Raw genomic sequence first — 22,164 nt, forward strand, 5'->3', positions numbered from 1 at the left:
GTTATTTTCTCCATCTTTTTAAAGCTTTGCAATAGATCACAAAACGGTACAAATAGCCTCATTTATGCATGATATATTAGATAACTAAACAGCTAGAGGCAACAAGTCAACAAAAAGCATCACTGCATCACTGCTCCTATGAAGCAACAGAACTGAAAATGACAGCTCCCTGTGAATACATACAGAGTGGTACACCAGTACTTAGAAGTAATCATCTATGAGGATATAGTGGAGAATCCTCTGTTAGTTGCTGAGGCAGCCATGCCATTCTCCTTGGGGCTGTCACTGTCTTCTCTCTTAATTTTGATTCCAAGCAAGCTGCAGAGCTTCATCAGCCTCAGATCTACTATCTCCTCATCTGAGGGCTGTGGAACAGTGAACAGACAGCTCAGAATGGATAGCCAAGTGACCGCCTCAGTCAAAATGTATTGAGATATTGGTCCCTGTTGATTCTGATACAGTGAGGGAAAAAAGTATTTGATCCCTTGCTGATTTTGTACGTTTGCCCACTGACAAAGAAATGATCAGTCTATAATTTTAATGGTAGGTTTATTTGAACAGTGAGACAGAATAACAAAAAAATTCAGAAAAACGCATGTCAAAAATGTTATAAATTGATTTGCATTTTAATGAGGGAAATAAGTATTTGACCCCTCTGCAAAACATGACTTAGTACTTGGTGGCAAAACCCTTGTTGGAAATCACAGAGGTCAGACGTTTCTTGTAGTTGGCCACCAGGTTTGCACACATCTCAGGAGGGATTTTGGTCCACTCCTCTTTGCAGATCTTCTCCAAGTCATTAAGGTTTCGAGGCTGACGTTTGGCAACTCGAACGTTCAGCTCCCTCCACAGATTTCCTATGGGATTAAGGTCTGGAGACTGGCGAGACCACTCCAGGACCTTAATGTACTTCTTCTTGAGCCACTCCTTTGTTGCCTTGGCCATGTGTTTTGGGTCATTGTCATGCTGGAATACCCACCCACGACCCATTTTCAATGCACTAGCTGAGGGAAGGAGGTTCTCACCCAAGATTTGACGGTACATGGCCCCGTCCATCGTCCCTTTGATGCATTGAAGTTGTCCTGTCCCCTTAGCAGAAAAACACCCCCAAAGCATAATGTTTCCACCTCCATGTTTGACGGTGGGGATGGTGTGCCTGGGGTCATAGGCAGCATTCCTCCTCCAAACACGGCGAGTTGAGTTGATGCCAACACTTTCACCCAGTTGTCATCTGAATCATTCAGATGTTCATTGGAAACTTCAGACGGGCATGTATATGTGCTTTCTTGTGCAGGGGGACCTTGCGGGCGCTGCAGGATTTCAGTCCTTCACGGCGTAGTGTGTTACCAATTGTTTTCTTGGTGACTATGGTCCCAGCTGCATTGAGATCATTGACAAGATCCTCCCGTGTAGTTCTGGGCTGATTCCTCACGTTCTCATGACCATTGCAACTCCACGAGGTGAGATCTTGCATGAAGCCCCAAACCGAGGGAGAATGACAGTTCTTTTGTGTTTCTTCCATTTGCGAATAATCGCACCAACTGTTGTCACCTTCTCACCAAGCTGCTTGGTGATGGTCTTGTAGCCCATTCCAGCCTTGTGTAGGTCTACAAACTTGTCCCTGATATCCTTGGAGAGCTCTTTGGTCTTGGCCATGGTGGAGAGTTTGTAATCTAATTGATTGATTGCTTCTGTGGACAGGTGTCTTTTATACAGGTAACAAACTGAGGTTAGGAGCACTCCCTTTAAGAGTGTGCTCCTAATCTCAGCTCGTTACCTGTATAAAAGACACCTGGGAGCCAGAAATCGTTTTGATTGAGAAGGGGTCAAATACTTATTTCCCTCATTAAAATGCAAATAATTGAATAACATTTTTGACATGTGTTTTTCAGGATTTTTTGTTGTTATTCTGTCTCTTACTGTTCAAATAAACCTACCATTAAAATTATAGACTGATCATTTCTTTGTCAGTGGGCAAATGTACACAATCAGCAGGGGATCAAATACCTTTTTCCCTCACTGTATATTGATGTTAATTTTACATAGTGTAAGATTGATGCACAGTACCTTGTGATGTATTTGCTCTTGAGTGAACGCCACCAGGATGGACTGAGATGAACAGGTTCAGAACCACAAAGGTCATGAATATAATGCAGGAGCCGATGAGGAACGCACCAAGCACCGGGTTGCAATCAAGAACCTGGATTGGAAATAGATGTTACAGAATTTAATCACAAAGCTACCATCATGACTACAGCAGTAATCGGGAGTCTAGTAGAGCTGTCCAACTTTACTAACCTCGTCATAGTTGAAGATGCCCAGTTGCAAGCTGACCATGGTCAGAGCAGAATCCAGGAGAGTCCTATATGAGTACAGCTTCCAGCCATACATCAGATTAGACTGCAGACAGAGAATGATCACAGTTTACACTCACACTGCAAGTCGAGGGGACACCCATCATACACAAGCATAACATCACATAAGAAGAGGATGAAGTTGGACAACTTCTAGGTTAGGTGTTTCAGAAAGACCCTTACAGCGATAGAATAGGACAGGAACATAATGGTGATGACCACAAGGAAGCCTGATATGTCAGTCCAGGCACGTTGCAGTGTGGCTGTGATCATGTGTAGCTTGGGGTTGAACCTCATCAGGTGCCACAGTTTGACTGTAGCCAGTAGCACCAGGAATGCGATCAGATACCCCAGCACTGCATCTTCTCTGGCTGTCTCATGGAAACTGGCAAACCTGGATAGAGAGAGGAGAAGTTGAACATCATATAGGAACAACTGACCAACAATAGGGATAGCAGACTAGCGAAAGAATAGAAGAAACTCATGATAGCCCAACCCAGTGTGAACTCACTGGTCTTTATGGTTGTGGTAGTACTCCATGTCCCGGTTCCCTAACAGGCTCCTCTTAATGAAGACAGACAGTGCGCTCCAGCTCAGGAGGATGATGGCGAGCTCCAGCAGGTTCCACTTTGTTTTGAAGTAAGCCCACTTCTGCTGCTTCATCAGCTTTCCCTGTGAGGAGAGGAGAAGAGTTAGACTCAGGAGGAATTCCGGAAGCATTGTATCACTTCCTTTATATTCTAATATAGAACAGCATAAGAAAGCTGTGTAAAGAAAGGTTTACTTGAACATGCATGTAGTAGAGGATAAAGAGGAAATAGATGACCTCAGAGGCCATAACAAAGATGTGGAGTCCACCGGTGGACTGGTATAGTCGGACACTCTGCAGCTCACTGCGAAACTGGAACGCTCCTGAGAGAATAAGACAGGTGCTGACAATCTGAGGTTTGGATGCCTTTAAATACTTACTTTGTGCTGTGTTCATGGAGTGATTTAACAACTGTCTCACCTACAGCTGTGGTCTCCAGCATGAGTGTGACAATGCAGAAGAGATTGGCATTGTACACTGTGAACTCTACAAAGACTGCTCGGGTGAACAAATCAAGCCAGGTGTTGTCAAACAGATACTGAAGGGTACTGCAGGGACAGAATACATGGAATAATTAAAATACACCCTTCGATACACAGGGCCGGACTACAGCCTTTGGGGACCGGGGCACCAACCTCCATTACATAAATTTGCTATGGCATTATAATTGTGATCAATTTGAAGCATTGGTAATTATGAGCTTACCTGCTAGCGTTCTGTGAGTCAGGGCCCAGGTCCACCACAAACCCCCCTCCCCTGTAGAGAACCACATTGCCCCAGATGGGTTGGGCTCTGAGTAGGGCCTGGGTTTGGTACTGCCAGGGGCTGCGGAGGGTCTTTGAGGTGTTTTCACTCGCAGAGCGGTTCCAGCCTGGCCCATAGGAGCCCATGTCCTCCACCTCCCATGAGTATGGAGCATGACAGTCAGGTACAGCCTGGCGCATGGAGCGGGCGATGCCGCAGAAGTTATTTTTTATTACATTTTTTTATATTTAATTTTACCTTTATTTTTACAGGTTTTTCTCAAATGAGATAACAGCTCTTTTCCAAGAGAGACCTGGTCAACGCTCCTAATGCCCATCTTCTGCACCCTCATCTGGCGAAGACGGGCATTACCAACCAGTTTGGAGTTCCCATCTTCTGCACCCTCACCTGGCAAAGACGGGCATTACCAACCAGTTTGGAGTTCCCATCTTCTGCACCCTGACCTGGCGAAGACGGGCATTACCAACCAGTTTGGAGTTCCCATCTTCTGCACCCTCACCTGGCGAAGGCGGGCATTACCAACCAGTTTGGAGTTCCCATCTTCTGCACCCTCACCTGGCGAAGACGGGCATTACCAACCAGTTTGGAGTTCCCATCTGTGATGAAACCTATAACACAGCATGCAAAAGATAAAACGCTAGCACGCTTTCACCTATACAATTTCTCTATAACTTTTCATAAATTAATGTTCTCTATGAAATAAACATTATTTTTTAGAGAATGCTACCTGAGTAGTCTCCAAAGAGGTTGCTGAGAAGATAGGTATTTGCACACTGTGGGAGGAGGGGTACTGGTAGAAGCTGCATGTGCTATCCCTCCTGACAGCCCAGACTACTTCAGGGTCATCTGTGGACAAGATGGTTGTAAAAGTTGAAAACAAGCTGTATCTAGTCTTAGCTATCTCAAATACAAGTAAACACAATATCTGTAACAATGAATACAGAAAGTAGAAAGGATATATTGTTATGCCTGAGATATGGAAAATCAGCTTGTATATAAAGCACCTGGGTTTCGGCGCTCCCCCTCAATCTTTGGATCCCCATAATCCTTCAGATTTTCTTCAGAACGAGAGCAAAGAAGTCTGCAAAACCTAGCACCTGTGTTAGGAAATCCACAAAGTAATACCCAGATTACAGATACATGCTGCAGGGCATCTTACATTGTACAGTATGTATTGTACTGTAGGTCTCACATTCAGTGGCTGAGTGATAAAGAAACTCTCAAAGAAGGACACGACCATGGCGTCCTTCCCATAGGTCAGCCCATACATCATGGTGAAGTATCCTGATACTCTGCTGGTGGCTAACACCAGTATCCAGCCGATAAACACAACCCACCAGGGCAGCCCGCCATGCTTCTTACTGCTGGTGTCTACCTCCCTGCTCTCTGCTGGGCTTTGGCTTTGAGCCATCTGGTCCCCTCCCAGGCTGGAAGAGGAGAGGTGGGACTCTATCAGTCCCTTCATGCCCTGGACCTGCTGCACTGCCCGGCAGTAGTTGTCTGGGTTGGGGAAGCGAGAAGGTCCCAGTAGGCTCAGCTCCTTCTCTACATGGCGTAGCTGCCTGTACAGATACTGGCTGTTGGTGCTCCTTTTCTGTCTCCCATCCCCAGTCTTCTCAGGGCTCCCACACAGGCTGCTCTCTGAAAACACAGCAATTATTGATTTTAATTATTTCATTATTAAAGTGTCTTGCATTTTCAAAATGCCCAGCCCACATGGGCTTGTAGGAGCACTGTATCTGCAGTAGCAAAGAAAATAATGATATATTTGCACGCATACAAACTCCCCAGTTAAATTTAAACTGCTCCTTTCATATTTATTTTGATCCTGACAAACTCCCCAGTCCCTGCTGGTGACAATTATACCCATAACATGACGCGGCCACCAAAATACTTGAAACTACAAAGGGCTTCACTCTGTGTTATATTTGACCAAAACCTGTCATTTTTAAAGGTACATTTCTTTGCTTTATTGTATTGCAGTATTACTTAACAGCCTTGTTGCAAACATAATTTATGATTTAGAGTGGATTTTTTCACTTTGTCATACAGGCCAGTAATCTGGAGTGAATGTTGTTGATCCTCTGTATTTTCAAGTATTGTGGTGGCAGGATCATGTTATGGGTATTGCCAAAGACACCCCGGAATGGCTTTCCAATAGGCGTTGAGTGTTCCTGGGTGATCCAGTCTAAGTCCTGACTTAAATTAGCTTGAAAATCAGGGACAAGGTTTGAATATTGTTGTCAATACATTTACTGAGCTTGAACAATTTCGACAAAACCATGTACAAAACATTAGGAATAAAACGTTAGGAACATCTTCCTAATATTGAGTTGCACCCCCTTTTTCCCACAGAACAGCCTCAATTCCTCTGGGCATGGACTGTACAAGGTTTGTTAAGCGTTCCACAGGGATGCTGGCCAATGTTGATTCCAATGCTTCCCACAGCTGTGTCATGTTGGCTGGATGTTCTTTGGGTGGACTATTCTTGATACACACGGAAAACTGTTTAGCATGAAAAACCCAGCAGCATTGCAGTTCTTGACACACTCAAACCGGTGCACCTGGGACCTTCTAGCATACCCCCTTCAAAGGTAATACAATATTTTGTATTGCCCATTCACCCTCTGAATGGCAACAATGTCTCAATTGTCTCAAGGCTTATAAAATCCTTATTTAATTAACCTGTCTCCTCCCCTTCATCTACACTGATTGAAGTGGATTTTACAAGTGACATCAATAAGGGATCATAGCTTTTACCTGGATTCACCTGGTCAGTCTATGTCATGGAAAGAGCAGGGGTTCTTAATGTTTTGTATACTCGGTGTAGTTTATCTTGATGTATCTTCCATGCTTTGGAAACAGCATTTGTAAACAGGAACAGTTATTTTCTAGATAAGCATTCCAGTTTCTCTTCATATCTAATTTCTGGTTTCAGTTGTTGCATTTTATCAAACAAGGTTACTCTTAAATTATCATGTACGTACATGTAAATCAAAATGTAAATGTAAAGTACAGTTAATTCTCAACCTCCCCTGAATCGCCCCTAGCTGCTCTTCTTCAATTATTGCATTTAACCTACTAACCTCAATTGCCAGAGGCAGTATCCCGGTTCTCAATGTGGCAAACAGGGGTCTTTGGTTTCTTGTAAGGTGAGAGGTGTCATAAGGTTCTGGATCCTAGCTGTTTTTAATCTGGTTATAAATTCTGAGTTTTGGTTTAAGCCATATATCATATGATTATCCTTTGGCTGACTGACAACAATGATTAAACTTTGGCAACTATATACTGTAAATATTGCATCTCTGGACATACTACCAGAACATGTTATCAGATCAACCAGCAGTGCAATGCAGACTGACTTCTCCCCCGATTGCTCAGTGTGGCCGGGCGGACAGCTCTAAGAAGTCTTGGTGGTTCCAAATTTCTTCCATTTAAGAATGATGAAGGACACTGTGTTGTTGGGGACCTTCAATGCTGCAGAAATGTTTTGGTACACGTCCCCAGATCTGTGCCTCAACACAATCCTGCCTCAGAGCTCTACAGAGCTCTACCTCATGGCTTGGTGTTTGCTCTGACATGCACTGTCAACTGTGGGACCTTATATAGACAGGTTGTGCCTTTACAAACCAGGTCAAATCATTTGAATTTACCACAGGTGGACTCCAAGTTGTAGAAACATCTTAAGGATGATCAATGGAAACAGGATGCACCTGAGCTCAATTTCGAGTCTCATAGCAAAGGGTCTGAATACTTATGTAAATAAGGTATTTCTGTGTTTTTTAAAAAATACATTTGCTAAAGCTTAAAAAAAACAGATTTAGCTTTGTTATTAGGGGGTATTGTGTATAGATTGATGAGGATTTTTATTTATTTAATCAATTTTAGATTAAGGCTGTAACGTAACAACATATGGAAAAAGGGAAGGGGTCTGAATACTTTCTGAATGCACTGTATTAACAGCTTTGCTACTGTGGCGATGAAAACAGGCTGACTCTTGATTACGAATTCTGTTAAAATTGTGTACTTCTTTTACCTTGATGACAGTGTCTGGCGACCCAGGTGTATCTCTCTGTACCCAAAATAAACACAACACATGCACATGTATATTTCTAAACACTCAGTGTTTGTTCATTATGCTTCACAATAGTTATATGTCTCTGCCATTTACAAGAAGTCAGTTCAGGAGGTTGATCACCTTGTGAATTGCCTTGGTGAGGAATCTGCGTCTTGGCTATGTATTGCTTGTCCTTTGGGTAGTCTTTAGACCCCAGCAACAGTACAAATGGTATGTCCTCTGAGGGCTCCATCTTTAGCACCAGTGTTATGTCTGGTGAAGGGACGTCAATCATCAGTGTGCTGTAGTTTCCCAGGTCAAGGATTGTGCTGTTCACCTGCCCGCCTTCAAGTCTCGGCAAGAGGATCTGAGAATCATAGAAGATGTTGTAATATATATAACTGTAATCAGAATTCTGTCTAATTGATCATATAGTCTTTAAAGTATAAGTCTTGGACATTATCTTAGAAAATATACTGTAAGTCTTGGACATCAAGGGCTCTCAAGAGAAAAGCTCCACTAAAATTGGTACACATTTGCAGCATTCTGACCTCAGTCTCCTCAGACAGGTTCTCCACAGGGATGGCTGATCCATCCTGTCTGGTGAGTGTCACAGACCCCATGGCACCACGGATGTTACCCCCCTCACTCCAAGAATAAGGGTTCTTCTCAAAACTCAGCATCTGTAAAAATAAGGAAATGATGAGACAAGATAATGAGGGTTAAAACCGTCCACAAAAGACAGATAGACAATTACTATATGAACAATTAACCAAATGAAAGCCCCCCCAATGCTTGACAGAAAAAAAAATTTAAACACTTTCACGGCCGTATTCACTTGCATGATAAATCCCTCACTAACCTCCACACATTCACTCGCAGACATTCACACTTTCTCGCACATCCACTGGTTCATATGGAGAAAGGATATCAGCACCCAGGTGAGGGAAGGAAAAGCTTGCAGAGGAGCTATCTGGGATGTTCATAGACTGCATCTGAATGCTATTTGGAGACATCCTAAGAGAAGAGGGTGCATAATATACTGTAACTCAATATTGAGGCAACTTAACAGTAGCATTTTGTTTTTGAGATATTGTATTTTAAATACAAATTACATATCTCAAATTACATTTATGTGACAGGCCTTGCATTTTTTATTGTAATGTTTCCACTCCAATGCTCTGTCTCTTACCTGTTAGCATACACACTGATCTCAGGGCTCTTGATAATGGCAGGCTCCTGACCAACCTTTTAGCCATTTAACAGTGCACTCTGCACATTGTCCATGCTGTTAATGAGAATCTTTGAGACCTTTCTCCTTGAAAGACAAACAAAATGCAGTAGTCCTGAAAAGTAATCATAGTTCATTACTGTCATCAGGGAACTCAGTGAAGCTATATATATCACCTGTGTGCTTGCATTTGAAGAGACTCCCAGGATATTGCTGGCTGCCTCTACAATTGGTGTAGCTGCCTGCACCATCTCTTCTCCACCATGCTCACTGACATTCATATAGAGGAGGGAAGAGCAGAGGTCTGCCACCAGGGAGCTAGCTTCTAGCTGGAAAAGATCCACAGCACAACATAGACCATTGGGAACTAAATCTCCGCTCTCTTCCAGCAATACATGTTTGGAAAAGATTATGTTTCCTTGCTCCCATATCCAAGTGTACCTGAGCAGCGGAATTGACCTCTTCCCCCCGCTTGCTGATCTCTGCCACTGCTCTGGCCGTCAGCTGCACTTCCTGAGGAGTGTTGTTGGGGACATTCTTCAGCACTGCAGTCATGGTGCTCAGCATCTGTTATCGCAGCTGCAACATCAATCAGAATACCTCACAAACATCCATCTAAAGAGACACTTCCTTTTGTCTTGAACTTCATACTAATTTATCGTAACTCTTTTAGTTTAGTGTAATGTCTTACTTTCAACAATACACAGAGTCCCTAGACCAGGGTGGGGGGCACAAAAAATGTGAACTCCTCATGAGGAGCTGCAGTGGCTCGCGGGTCTGCGTACCCTCATCCATAGCCCCACATGCAGTCAACTGATTTTTGCATTCAATCCATTTCTGCAGTTAAACTACTTATGGCTCTTAACTAAATGCATTACACCAGTAGCGAGGGCCAGCCCTAGTATTTTGGGGGCCCTAAGCGAGACTTGGCTTTGCACCTGTTGGGACAATTGTTTTTACTGGTCCCAGTCTTGATTGGTCCCTGATTTAGCAGCCAGGGGCCCTAAGTGACTGCTTATGTCACTTATGCCTGGATCCAACCCTGATAAGTAGTTTATTAACTGCTCATTATTAGTCTTTAAAGGCTTTACAGAAAATATAATAGTTGGGGCTTTATTTTTGGAAATTGATCCACGGAACTACAAAAGCGGTTCGCCAGTTGCCCATCCCTGGTGTAGACATTCCTGGCATCAAAGCCCATGCTCCCTATGACCTTAGCATATTACCCCATTCTCACCTCCTCCCTGACACCTTTCTGATCCTCACTGGAGCCCTTATTCAGAATGTCGGACACAGACTTGAACATCTGTCCCAGGGTCTCCCCAGTGAGCAACCCCTGCTGCTGTAGCTGAGCGACAGTGTTCTCAACCACAGACTGCAGTTTCTCCACTGAGGAACTGGAGTTGGATGGCCACACCTTGGGGGAAAACAATCAAATGAGAGCTCCAGATACTACATTATAAATGTGAGCTCTATGGAGCAGAAAGGCAGGACAGATTCCATACATCAAATAATTAAGTAAATGATAGGATTTTTACTTGATGACAAACCTCAGTGTGTCACGCCCTGACCATAGAGAGCCCTTGGTTCTCTATGGTGTAGTAGGTCAGGGCGTGACTAGGGGGTGATCTAGTATATTTATTTCTATGTTGGTGCTAATGTGGTTCCCAATTAGAGGCAGCTGTTTATCGTTGCCTCTGATTGGGGATCATATTTAGGTAGCTATTTCCCCACCTATGTTTTGTGTGATATTGATTGTTTGTTAGTGTGTTTGGGCACTACGTCCTCACGGTCTTTGTAAGTTTTGCTATTTTTGTTTGTTAGTTTCACTTAAATAAATATGTGGAACTATATTCATGCTGCGCCTTGGTCCGCTCATTTCCAAGATCGTGACACAGTGGTGATTGTGGCATTGGTTTTTCTATGCCAATTTATTGGAGTTACCACCATAGACAGACTGTAGTTGTAACTGTTGTTCCCGAGAGGTAGGAAGATTGACTTGACTTCCTTTCCATAAATGCAGTACAAATGTTTATCTGAAATTTAAATAAATATTATATCAAGTATTTTCATACAGTGGATGAAGCTTCATCTGAATACAGGGCACTGAATATTAGATTTTTGATTCACGGTCCTACTATTCAACATCTCTGATAGGGGAAAGTGTCTTGAAATAGACTACATTGTGGACAGATTTCAGACAACTCACCTTTGTCAGTTTTGATACAATATTGGCATTTGCCTGTGGAGCAGGAGGTTGTTGCACAGGTGATATTGAAAGCATCTAGAACTGTGCCTGACTGAGGGGAAATTATACAGGAAGGGAGGCTGTGATTTCAGGTACAGTTACGGATACAGTAGTAATTGCCGGTATGGTGGTAGCAGCCGGTAAGGTAGTAGCTACCAGTGGGATGGTAGCAACTGGTATGGTAGTAGCAGCTGGACGAGTAGTAACAGCCGGTAGGATGGTGGTAGCAGCCGGTAAGGTAGTAGCAGGCAGTATGTTAGTGGCAACAGGTGCAGGTGTTGCAACACCTGGTATCTGAATGGTGTACTTGACAACGCCAGATGTCGTCTTACCTACAACAAAAAGTTGAACAGGTTAGATTAATATAAATTAGTTAATTCTGTAAATGTTGGTCTGGATGTACAATATTTACTCTAAATATCCATGATCAAGTGATACACTACCTAAAATATAACACATTGGCCCACATTACAATGGCTAATTTGACATTCTGATGTCAAGTTCAACATAAGTGATGCTCATCCTACTATTATCTGTTACTAAAGCACATATAACAACACATACTCTAAAATCAGTGAATACCTACCATACGCTATCACATTGAGATTCAGAGATCTGGACTGTGCATTTTTCAGATTGTCACCATGTATTCATTGCCACCATTTATTCTGTGTAGCAGTGTTCTTTGCTTTTTTGTTTCAGTGTTTGAGGTCTCCCTAGAAGAAATTATCTCAAAATTAAATATGTTGCCTTCATAGACACTGTCGTTGTACAGAATGACTACAGCTTTTATACAATCGAACTTCACATGCATACATTTCGGTTACTTATTATGCTTATGTGACAAATTACAAATGAATGTGTGTATGTGTGTTCAAACACCTGTTTGTTTGTGTGCATGTCAGTGGGGTTGGTTAATAGCAGAAGACAGTTCCGTCTGGACTAATAAAGTATATCTAAACTTAAATTAGACAACAGAAGTTCTATCTGTTCATGCACTGAAACCACTATTCATAAATATGCCTGTGTGCACAATAGAGGAGTCTCAGACTTACTGTCAAAGTTCTTGTGTCAACATGCCAAACTACTGTTGGGCAACTCCTTGTGGTGGTACACTCCAATTTTAGCCTTACATTGTTGTTAATGTTCACTGGGTTACAATTAGAACAACTAGAAGAATAAAGGTTAGCTTGTATCATACAATAGATCTTCTGGGACATAGATTACTGTAACTTAGAATTTGATTCAAATCAGCCAATTAGCTTCTTCGTTTGATAATGCAAACCTCTCTTAACAAACAAAATGGGCAAGGTTCACCAAAGGAGGCCACATCTGTCGTGGCCTGGCACGCCTGCAGCCCATGGCAGTCTCCTGGAAATAATGTACATGAAATAGAGATATGAGAGGTGAAGAAATAGAAGAGGAGAGTTTTCCATCATAATTGTCATCAAAATCATCATTAAGATCATCATCCACATTATCATTATAATAGACTTAATCAAGTGCTCTGAAAATATTAATCGTGTGCACACTGTTCAGAGGAAGGAGTATTATCAAATCAAATGTATTTATAAAGCCCTTCTTACATCAGCTGATATCTCAATGTGCTGTACAGAAACCCAGCCTAAAACCCCGAACAGCAAGCAATGCAGGTGTAGAAGCACGGTGGCTAGGAAAAACTCCCTAGAAAGGCCAGAGCCTAGGAAGAAACCTAGAGAGGAACCAGGCTATGAGGGGTGGCCAGTCCTCTTCTGGCTGTGCCGGGTGGAGATTATAACAGAACATGGCCAAGATGTTCAAATGTTCATAGATGACCAGCAGGGTCAAATAATAATAATCACAGTGGTTGTCAAGGGTGCAACAGGTCAGCAGCTCAGGAGTAAATGTCAGTTGGCTTTTCATAGCTGATCATTCAGAGTATCTCTACCTCTCTTGCTGTCTCTAGAGAGTTGAAAACAGCAGGTCTGGGACAGGTTGCACATCCGGTGAACACGTCAGGGTTCAATAGCCGCAGGCAGAGCAGTTGAAACTGGAGCACCAGCACGGCCAGGTGGATTGGGGACAGCAAGGAGACATCAGGCCAGGTAGTCCCGAGGCATGGTCCTAGGGCTCAGGTCCTCCGAGAGAGAGCATACTTAAATTCACACATGACACCGGATAAGACAGGAGAAATACTCCAGATATAACAGACTGACCCTAGCCCCCCGACACATAAACTACTGCAGCATAAATGCTGGAGGCTGAGACAGGAGAGGTCGGGAAACACTGTGGCCCCATCCGACGATACACACGGACAGGGCCAAAAAGGCAGGATATAACCCCACCCACTTTGCCAAAGCACAGCCCCCTCACCACTAGAGGGATATCTTCAACCACCAACTTACCATCCTGAGACAAGGCCGACTATAGCCCACAAAGATCTCCGCCACGGCACAACCCAAGGGGGGGGGGGGCGTCAACCCAGACAGAAAGATCACGTCAGTGACTCAACCCACTCAAGTGACGCAGCCCTCCTAGGGACGGCATGGAAGAGCACCAGTAAGCCAGTGACTCAGCTCCTGTAATAGGGTTAAAGGCAGAAAATCCCAGTGGAGAGAGGGGAACCGGCCAGGCAGAGACAGCAAGGGCGGTTCACTGCTCCAGTGCCTTTCCGTTCACCTTCACACTCCTGGGCCAGACTACACTCAATCATAGGACCTACTGAAGTGATGAGTCTTCAATAAATGCATAAAGGTTGAGACCGAGTCTGAGTCTCTCACATGGATAGGCAGACCATTCCATAAAAATGTAGCTCTATAGGAGAAAGCCCTGCCTCCAGCTGTTTGCTTTTAAATTCTAGCGACAGTTAGGAGACCTGTGTCTTGTGACCGTAGCGTACGTGTAGGTATGTACGGCAGGACCAAATCATAAAGATAGGTAGGAGCAAGCCCATGTAATGCTTTGTAGGTTAGCAGTAAAACGTTGAAATCAGCCCTTGCCTTAACAGGAAGTCAGTGTAGAGAGGCTAGCACTGGAGTAATATGATCCAGTTTTTTGGTTCTAGTCAAGATTCTAGCAGCTGTGGTTAGCACTAACTGAAGTTTATTTAGTGCTTTATCCAGGTAGCCAGAAAGTAGAGCACTTCAGTAGTCTAACCTAGAAGTGACAAAAGCATGGATTCATTTTTCTGCATCATTTTTGGACAGAAAGTTTCTGATTTTTGCAATGTTACGTAGTTGGAAAAATGCTGTCCTTGAAACAGTCTTGATATGTTAGTCAAAAGAGAGATCAGGGTCCAGAGTAACGCCAAGGTCCTTCACAGTTTTATTTGAGACGACTGTACAAACATCAAGATTAATTGTCAGATTCAACAGAAGATCTCTTTGTTTCTTGGGACCTAGAACAAGCATCTCTGTTTTGTCCGAGTTTAAAAGTAGAACATTTGCAGCCATCCACTTCCTTATGTCTGAAACACAGGCTTCCAGTGAGGGCAATTTTTGGGCTTCACCATGTTTCATCGAAATGTACAGCTGTGTGTCATCCACATAGTAGTGAAAGTTAACATTATGTTTCCGAATGACATCACCGAGAGGTAAAATATATAGTGAAAACAATAGTGGTCCTAAAACGGAACCTTGGGGAACACCGAAATTTACAGTTGATTTGTCAGAGGACAAACCATCCACAGAGACAAACTGATATCTTTCCGACCGATAACATCTTAACCAGGCCAGAACTTGTCCGTGTAGACCAATTTGGGTTTCAAATCTCTCCAAAAGAATGTGGTGATCGATGGTATCAAAAGCAGCACTAAGGTCTAGGGGCACGAGGACAGATGCAGAGCCTCGGTATGACGCCATTAAAAGGTCCTTTACCACCTTCAAAAGTGCAGTCTCAGTGCCATGATGGGGTCTAAAACCAGACTGAAGCATTTCCTATACATTGTTTGTCTTCAGGAAGGCAGTGAGTTGCTGCGCAACAGCTTTTTTTTTTTTGAGAGAGGAATGGGAGATTCGATATAGGCCGATAGTTTTTTAAATATTTTCTGGGTCAAGGTTTGGCTTTTTCAAGAGAGGCTTTATTACTGCCACTTTTAGGGAGTTTGGTACACATCCGGTGGATAGAGAGCCGTTTATTATGTTCAACATAGGAGGGCCAAGCACAGGAAGCAGCCCTTTCAGTAGTTTAGTTGGAATAGGGTCCAATATGCAGCTTGAAGGTTTAGAGGCCATGATTATTTTCATCATTGTGTCAAGAGATACAGTACTAAAACAATTGAGTGTCTCCCTTGGTCCTAGGCCCTGGCAGAGTTGTGCAGACTCAGGACAACTGAGCTTTGGAGGAAAACGCAGATTTAAAGAGGAGTCCGTAATTTGCTTTCTAATGATCATGATCTTTTCCTCAAAGAAGTTCATGAATGTATTACTGCTGAAGTGAAAGCCATCCTCTCTTAGGGAATGCTGCTTTTAGTTAGCTTTATCAGACAGTATCAATTTTTTTGGGGGGGATTGCTCTTATTTTACTCAATTAAGTTGGAAAAATAGGATGATCGAGCAGCAGTGAGGGCTCTTCGATACTGCACGGTACTGTCTTTCCAAGCTAGTCGGAAGACTTCCAGTTCGGTGTGGCGCCATTTCCGTTCCAATTTTCTGGAAGCGTGCTTCAGATTATCACAATGCCTATACTATTTGCCTTTCATACATGAAGCACTAGCTTAAGCAATGGCTTAAACCTAAGGTCCGTATTTAGTGTAGTACTTTTAGATTTCATTTACGGTATTACAACCATTTAAAACTTGTATATTTTGTGGCTTTGCTTTCACTCTTGACATTGTACCAGCATCTGAACCTCTATTATGGTTTTTGTTAAGACACAAAGACATCTTTTGTGGTGGTTTGTGCAATGAAGTTTTATTGCTGCCTCAATGCATCTGGTGCCGTTGTTGAAGCGTGTGTGTTTTACAGTATTTGCAGATCTGCTCTCTGCTTTGCAAATGCATGCATGTTCTACGAGCTCAATGTTCAAATATGTTTTGTGATAGCTTCTTGCTGAAGTGGAATTAAGTTGAATTGCTGCCTCTATTGAATTGCTGGGCCCTTTATTGAATCTGTGTTTGCTTTACAATATTTACATTTCTGCTTTTTACTTTAAGCAGCGTGTCCTAAAAGTGCAATTATCATATACTGCACAGCAGGCAATTACATTGACCCATTAAAAGCACTGTGCTTAAAGGCCCAGTGCAGTCTAAAACGTGATTTCCTGTGTTTTATATTTATATTTCTACTCTATTAGGCTGGAATAATACTGTGAAATTATGATAATGCCCTTTTAGTGAAAGAGCTGTTTGAAAAGACTGCGTAAAATTTCAGCCTGTATTGGTGGGTTGGGGTGTTGGCCTGCCTGGCAACATCACCAGGGGATAAATTAGTTAATAGACCAATAAGAAATATCGTTCAATCCAAACCTCTCTGCCAATAACAGCTAGTTTTCAGTTTTCCTCTCCCCACTCAAGCAACTCCCAGATAGTCCTAGCAAAATTCTTGCTTTAGAAATGGCTCTATGCTAATAAGCTATTTTTGTTACTTTTTGACCATTTGAATTGAAAACAATCACAGTAAGGTACTTAACTGTTACCCAGAAATGATTGGATATTGAGATAAAAATGGCTGCATTGGACCTTTAATGTTCTTACTCATACAATGTAAGAACAAGACTATTCTTGAATCAATAGTCAAACCAAAACATATATCAATATCCTGAGTGATGGACAAAATACACCTTGCACAATATTTCAACAGTTTTCAAAACATTAGACTTCACACCATACCTTTCACTGAATCTACAACATCTATCCAGGTACACTCCTCCTGTGTGGAGGACTCGTCCGGCAGTAGTGAACCGTCTTACGACCATAGAAGCTGTCATCAATGTCTATCACCTGACCAGAACCACACTGTAGTGTGGCATTGTGGTCAGTACCAGCAATGGAGCTCCCAGATTCGGAGACAAATAAGTAAATAAGGTTTAACAATTACAGAGTGAAAGGGAATAGCAAGAGCATACAGTATATTCCTCGCTACCTTGTTATTCTGCATACATGTACACACATATGCATGCACGCATGCGTGCACACACATATCAAATACAAACCAAATTGGCAGATGAAGTGCAGCTCCTGGCTACAGTTGCTTGTTGCCTCCCACTGAAACCCTGAGCTCCTCAGCATGTGACCACAGCCAGCCCCTGGATCAGGGTCGTTCACCCAGTTAGAGTAGCTGACATCAGAGCCATCAAGCCAGGAGAGAGGACCTGAGGATGTACAGCGCAAACACCAATGAAAGTATTATATTCTATGTACACTGAGGGTACAAAACATTAGGAACACCTGCTCTTCAAAGTAGAGGAAATAAAGTATTATATTCTATATAGAGTATATATAAGTATTCTATTATATTCTATTTGTGACATATATTCCTACAAAATGATATCCCAGCTGTTCATCCTGATACATCATTCTGTTAATACTCTAATACACATAATAAAACACTTAAAAAGCAGAGTGAGGGATATGACATCAGAAAACAAAGTCACAGGAGCCGGCTGTGAGTAGGTGATAAAGATGGTCCTTCGTGTGGGAATAAAAAAGCCCTGTCTAAATCAAGGGACTGGACAGCATACGCTATTGAAGACCCTATTGAATGAGAAGTGTTCCTCATCAGCCAGGTGCTGCTAAAAGGAGATATCCAATTGTGACTGTGTCCTAGCGTGCGAGATAATTACATTATAAATCTCCCAGCGATAGACAGACAGGCCAGCTGACTTGAGAGATAGCCACCAAACCCAGCCTGTGTCTACTTCCAGTTTTACTGGCAGATCAAAGAAGATCCACTGAACAAGACCAAGAGTAACCATCTTTGTCTCAAGAGAAGTGGTAGGCAGGTGGGCGGATCATGTTAGTTTAGGAGACTGGGAATTGAGCTGATTTCTGATAAAATAATCGTGAAAAAACAGATTTTGAGGAATACTTCCACCACAGCTCAGCAAAGGAGTAAGATTATTCTATGAAAAAAACAACAACCCCAAAACACTATTACCTCTTTCAAATTTCAATTAAATATTTAGGCCTACTCTCACACAAAGTCATCATGGGCAATTCCATGGTAATGTACAGAACATTCGGAAAGTATTCAGACCCTTTCACTTTATCCACATTTTGTTACGTTACAGCCTTATTCTAAAATGGATTAAATTGTTTTTTATCCTCATCAATCTACACACAATACCCCATAATGACAAAGCAAAAACATTATTTTATTTATTTTTTATTTAATTCATTTAGAATAAGTCCGCAACGTAATAACATTTAAAAAAATTGAATGGGTCTAAGTACTTTCCGAATGCACTGTAATTGCGCTGAAACTCAGATGTTTCACATAAGACTACTTTTAACAATTTACACTGAACATTTGACAAAAACACATTTACTGGAAGAACTGTGCAGATTCATATTTGGTGACAGAAGTTCAGTAAAAGCCCCCTCAGCTTTTTATGTGACCACGTTTTCCAAAAACTCAGTTAAAGGCTCACTGCATGGAAGTTGAAAACACTCTAACCTTCAGAGATGACTGTGACATCAGTGGAATGGACCTGGCACATGAGATTCAGAATTGACCTGATCTGCCATCAGATAAGATGACTGCCTTTGAGCTGCTTTCCGTTCTCTGTGAGAAAAACCTGGAGGAACTCTATCCTAACCTGTGGACAGCCCTAAGAATTGCGGTCACCCTACCATTAACAGTAGCATCGGCAGAGAGGATATTTTCAAAATATAAGCTAATCAAAAGCCACCTGAGGTCTTCCATGTCACAGGAATGTTTGAGTGGTCTGGCCATCATGAGCATAAATCATGACGTGGGGAAACACATGTCCTATGATGACATCATTGATGATTTTGCCTCGAGAAAGTGCAGAAGAGGAATATTTTGATGGTAAGATTTTAATTCAAACATTCAAATGTTTACACACTTAGCAACATTTACAAATGTATGACAGAAGTGCATTTGTGTAAATGACTGCTTAACTAACTATGTGACATAGTTTCTCAATTTCCTCCAGACAGTCCAGATAGACTGGTGTCCATGCTGATGCTGAAAATGCCCAGGCTGTAGAGGGAACCAAAGTTAATCACACAGCTGTATAGGTTTTATTTTACTATTTTAAGACATATAGCTGCAGCCATAGCCTATAGGCTTATGTTTACATTGTATAGACTAATCTAATTGCATAATATTGTGAGGATATTGTGAGGACTGGACTAATTATATTTTATTATTTTCTACATTTTATATTTTCTACAATTTCTTATTTATGTTAATGTTTATATTCACTTATCTTAAGATTCTATAGAAAATACTCTACTCAATAAATATTGTTTGTTTATACCTCATTCTGTTCTGTATAGGTCTAGTTATTTTTAGGCCGATGGAGCAAACTGTTTTAAAGGAGGGGGGATTGTAGTGGGAGCACTGGGATGTCAGGTGTGACTATGTGGCAATGGTAAATGGTTTACATGGCTCACGGGTCAGGTAGGAGGGCCCCTTAGCAGAATTTTGCTTCGGGCCCCAGGGAGTTCAGGTACAATGAAACTGCTAATAGCTCATCAGTTATGGATTCTTGATCACTCCAACGTTACTTGGATAACTGTAACGGTCGTCGTAATCCTCCTCCTCGGACGAGGAGGAGAGGCGAGAAGGATCAGACCAATATGCGGAGTGGTTTGTGTCCATGATTATTTATTAACAAAATAAACAAAACACTAACGAAACAAAATGACCAAAGAGAAACGAACCGACAAACAGTCCCGTGTGGCACGAATACAGACACGAGATACAACCACCCACAAACACACACGTGAACCCCGGCTGCCTAAGTATGATTCTCAATCAGGGACAACAATTTACAGCTGCCTCTGATTGAGAATCATACCCGGCCGAACACAACCAACCCGACATAGAAAAATAACACATGGACAACCCACCCCAACTCACGCCCTGACCAACTAAATAAATACAAGAAAAAGGAAAAACAGGTCAGGAACATGACAATAACTGTGACAATTCTAGAGCTAATACAGATGTGGGATCTTAATTTGAGCCAGTTTGCTTCAGCAGGAAAATAATCCTACTGGAACAGGAAATGCGGATTACTCTGTGGATTATAATTAATAGACGTTCTTGTAGGGGTTGATACATTTCTCGTAAGAGCCGAATCATGTGGAAACTACAAACTTAAGAAGCCTTATCAAACCTACACTACATGTTTTGAATGTCCTGCATTGCAGGAAAGTTATCCTGCAACAGAGTGATCAAATTAAGATCCTACATCTGTACATGCCAACGAACGTTGACTTTCGAGGATTTGTGCATTTATCAAACCCAAAACCCATGTGGGGTCCTCTCGGGCACCCCGGACACTTTGTGACACTAGATAACCTTGAGCTGATAGCATGCACTTTGTTGCAGTGTCGTTTCATGATAATATCTGATCTATAAACTTCCCATTGGTTCTTCTGTGCACACTATGGTGACCCGGGGTAATGAGGAATCAGGGTTTGATTCCGGAGAGTGAGCCTGAGCCATGGCTATTATACCCAAGGATTAAGGCAGCAGGTGCAAAATGACCCGCTGCCGACTTGGGGAAGTACACAAAAATAACAAAATATGACTCTAGAGGCCCTGTAATTGGAGTGAACACACTAGAATTATTTAACGAGGATCCATTGCTAATATTTAGAAGTTGAATTGTACAGTGGTTAGACATTTCGGAAATTGTCATGAATATGTTTTAATAGTCAAATTTGACTGCCTGTTGTGTATTGTCCAACGGTGTGACATAATGTCCTACGGGTGATGCTGATAAATGAAAGGGAAAAATGGTGTTGTCTTGGACAAAATGTGAAAATAATTGTTAAGCATGTGGCAGGTAACATCATCATAAGACACAAGTAAATGAATAACTTTTTCTCGAGGTTTGGCAAAATTACGGTAAATCTTACTCAAAATGTAATGGGGAGGCACTTGGTTATTGTCATTGTACAAGGAAATAATTTGTTTTTTATTGAAATTCCAGAAAATCATGACTGATTTAAAGACAGAAGAAACTAATAATGAGTACAATTCATTTTCTTGTCTATTTGAGAATCATTGAACATTTGTATTTACATGAATAACGATGCCACACCAGAGGACATATTCAAAGCACTAATGCATGAAATGGTTTGTTAATTTTGATATAAATGTTAAATCATCGGTGGCCACGAAACATTTCGAATTGTGTAGACATTGTTTGCAATTTTTGAAAATGTTATATATATATTATTAGAAATAGAGGGGAATTGAATTTGACATGAGGTAAGTAGAGAGCAAGTGGGCCTAAAATAGACCCACTTTTGGAAAGTATTTTTAATAATATGTTCGTTTCGATATTTGGTTTTACATTCCTCCCATATAAAAGAGATTCTCCAGTACTTTGTAGCCGGTAGTTCTGAAAGTAGCACTCGCAAGCCAAAAGTGTTTCCCGAAAATTGCATACTACATCGCATATTTGCAGATATGTGCACCACATCAGTGCTCTTTCTCACTCTGCTTTGTGTGCATCTTGCTAGCTGTCACTCAAATGGAGAAAGGCTAAAGCTCGTTGTCTGAAACTCGAAATGCTAGGGGGCTGGCCCATGTGGGGGAAAATGTATGGAAAATGGCGCCACGCAGATGCCAGAAAACAGTCGCTTTTAAACTATGGATTTTGTGGCTAATTGAGGTAAGTAATAAAAATAGTATCCACAAGTTCATCTGACTCTGGGGAAGTAGATAAAGGGCCTCATTGCCAAAATCCTGAACTATCCCTTTAATGACCTACCATCCTGCACACCAGCACAGTAAATTG

The 22,164-nt window shown here is 42.0% G+C and overlaps 1 pseudogene; it reads right to left on the reverse strand.

The window, feature by feature from the left end:
- Window positions 1-201: 201 nt before the first annotated feature.
- LOC129834128 (polycystic kidney disease protein 1-like 2) lies at window positions 202-18,879 on the reverse strand (annotated as a pseudogene).
- Between the last annotated feature and the right edge of the window lie 3,285 nt (window positions 18,880-22,164).

The sequence above is a fragment of the Salvelinus fontinalis genome, chromosome 35, assembly GCF_029448725.1.
Source record: "Salvelinus fontinalis isolate EN_2023a chromosome 35, ASM2944872v1, whole genome shotgun sequence".
Classification (NCBI taxonomy): domain Eukaryota; kingdom Metazoa; phylum Chordata; class Actinopteri; order Salmoniformes; family Salmonidae; genus Salvelinus; species Salvelinus fontinalis.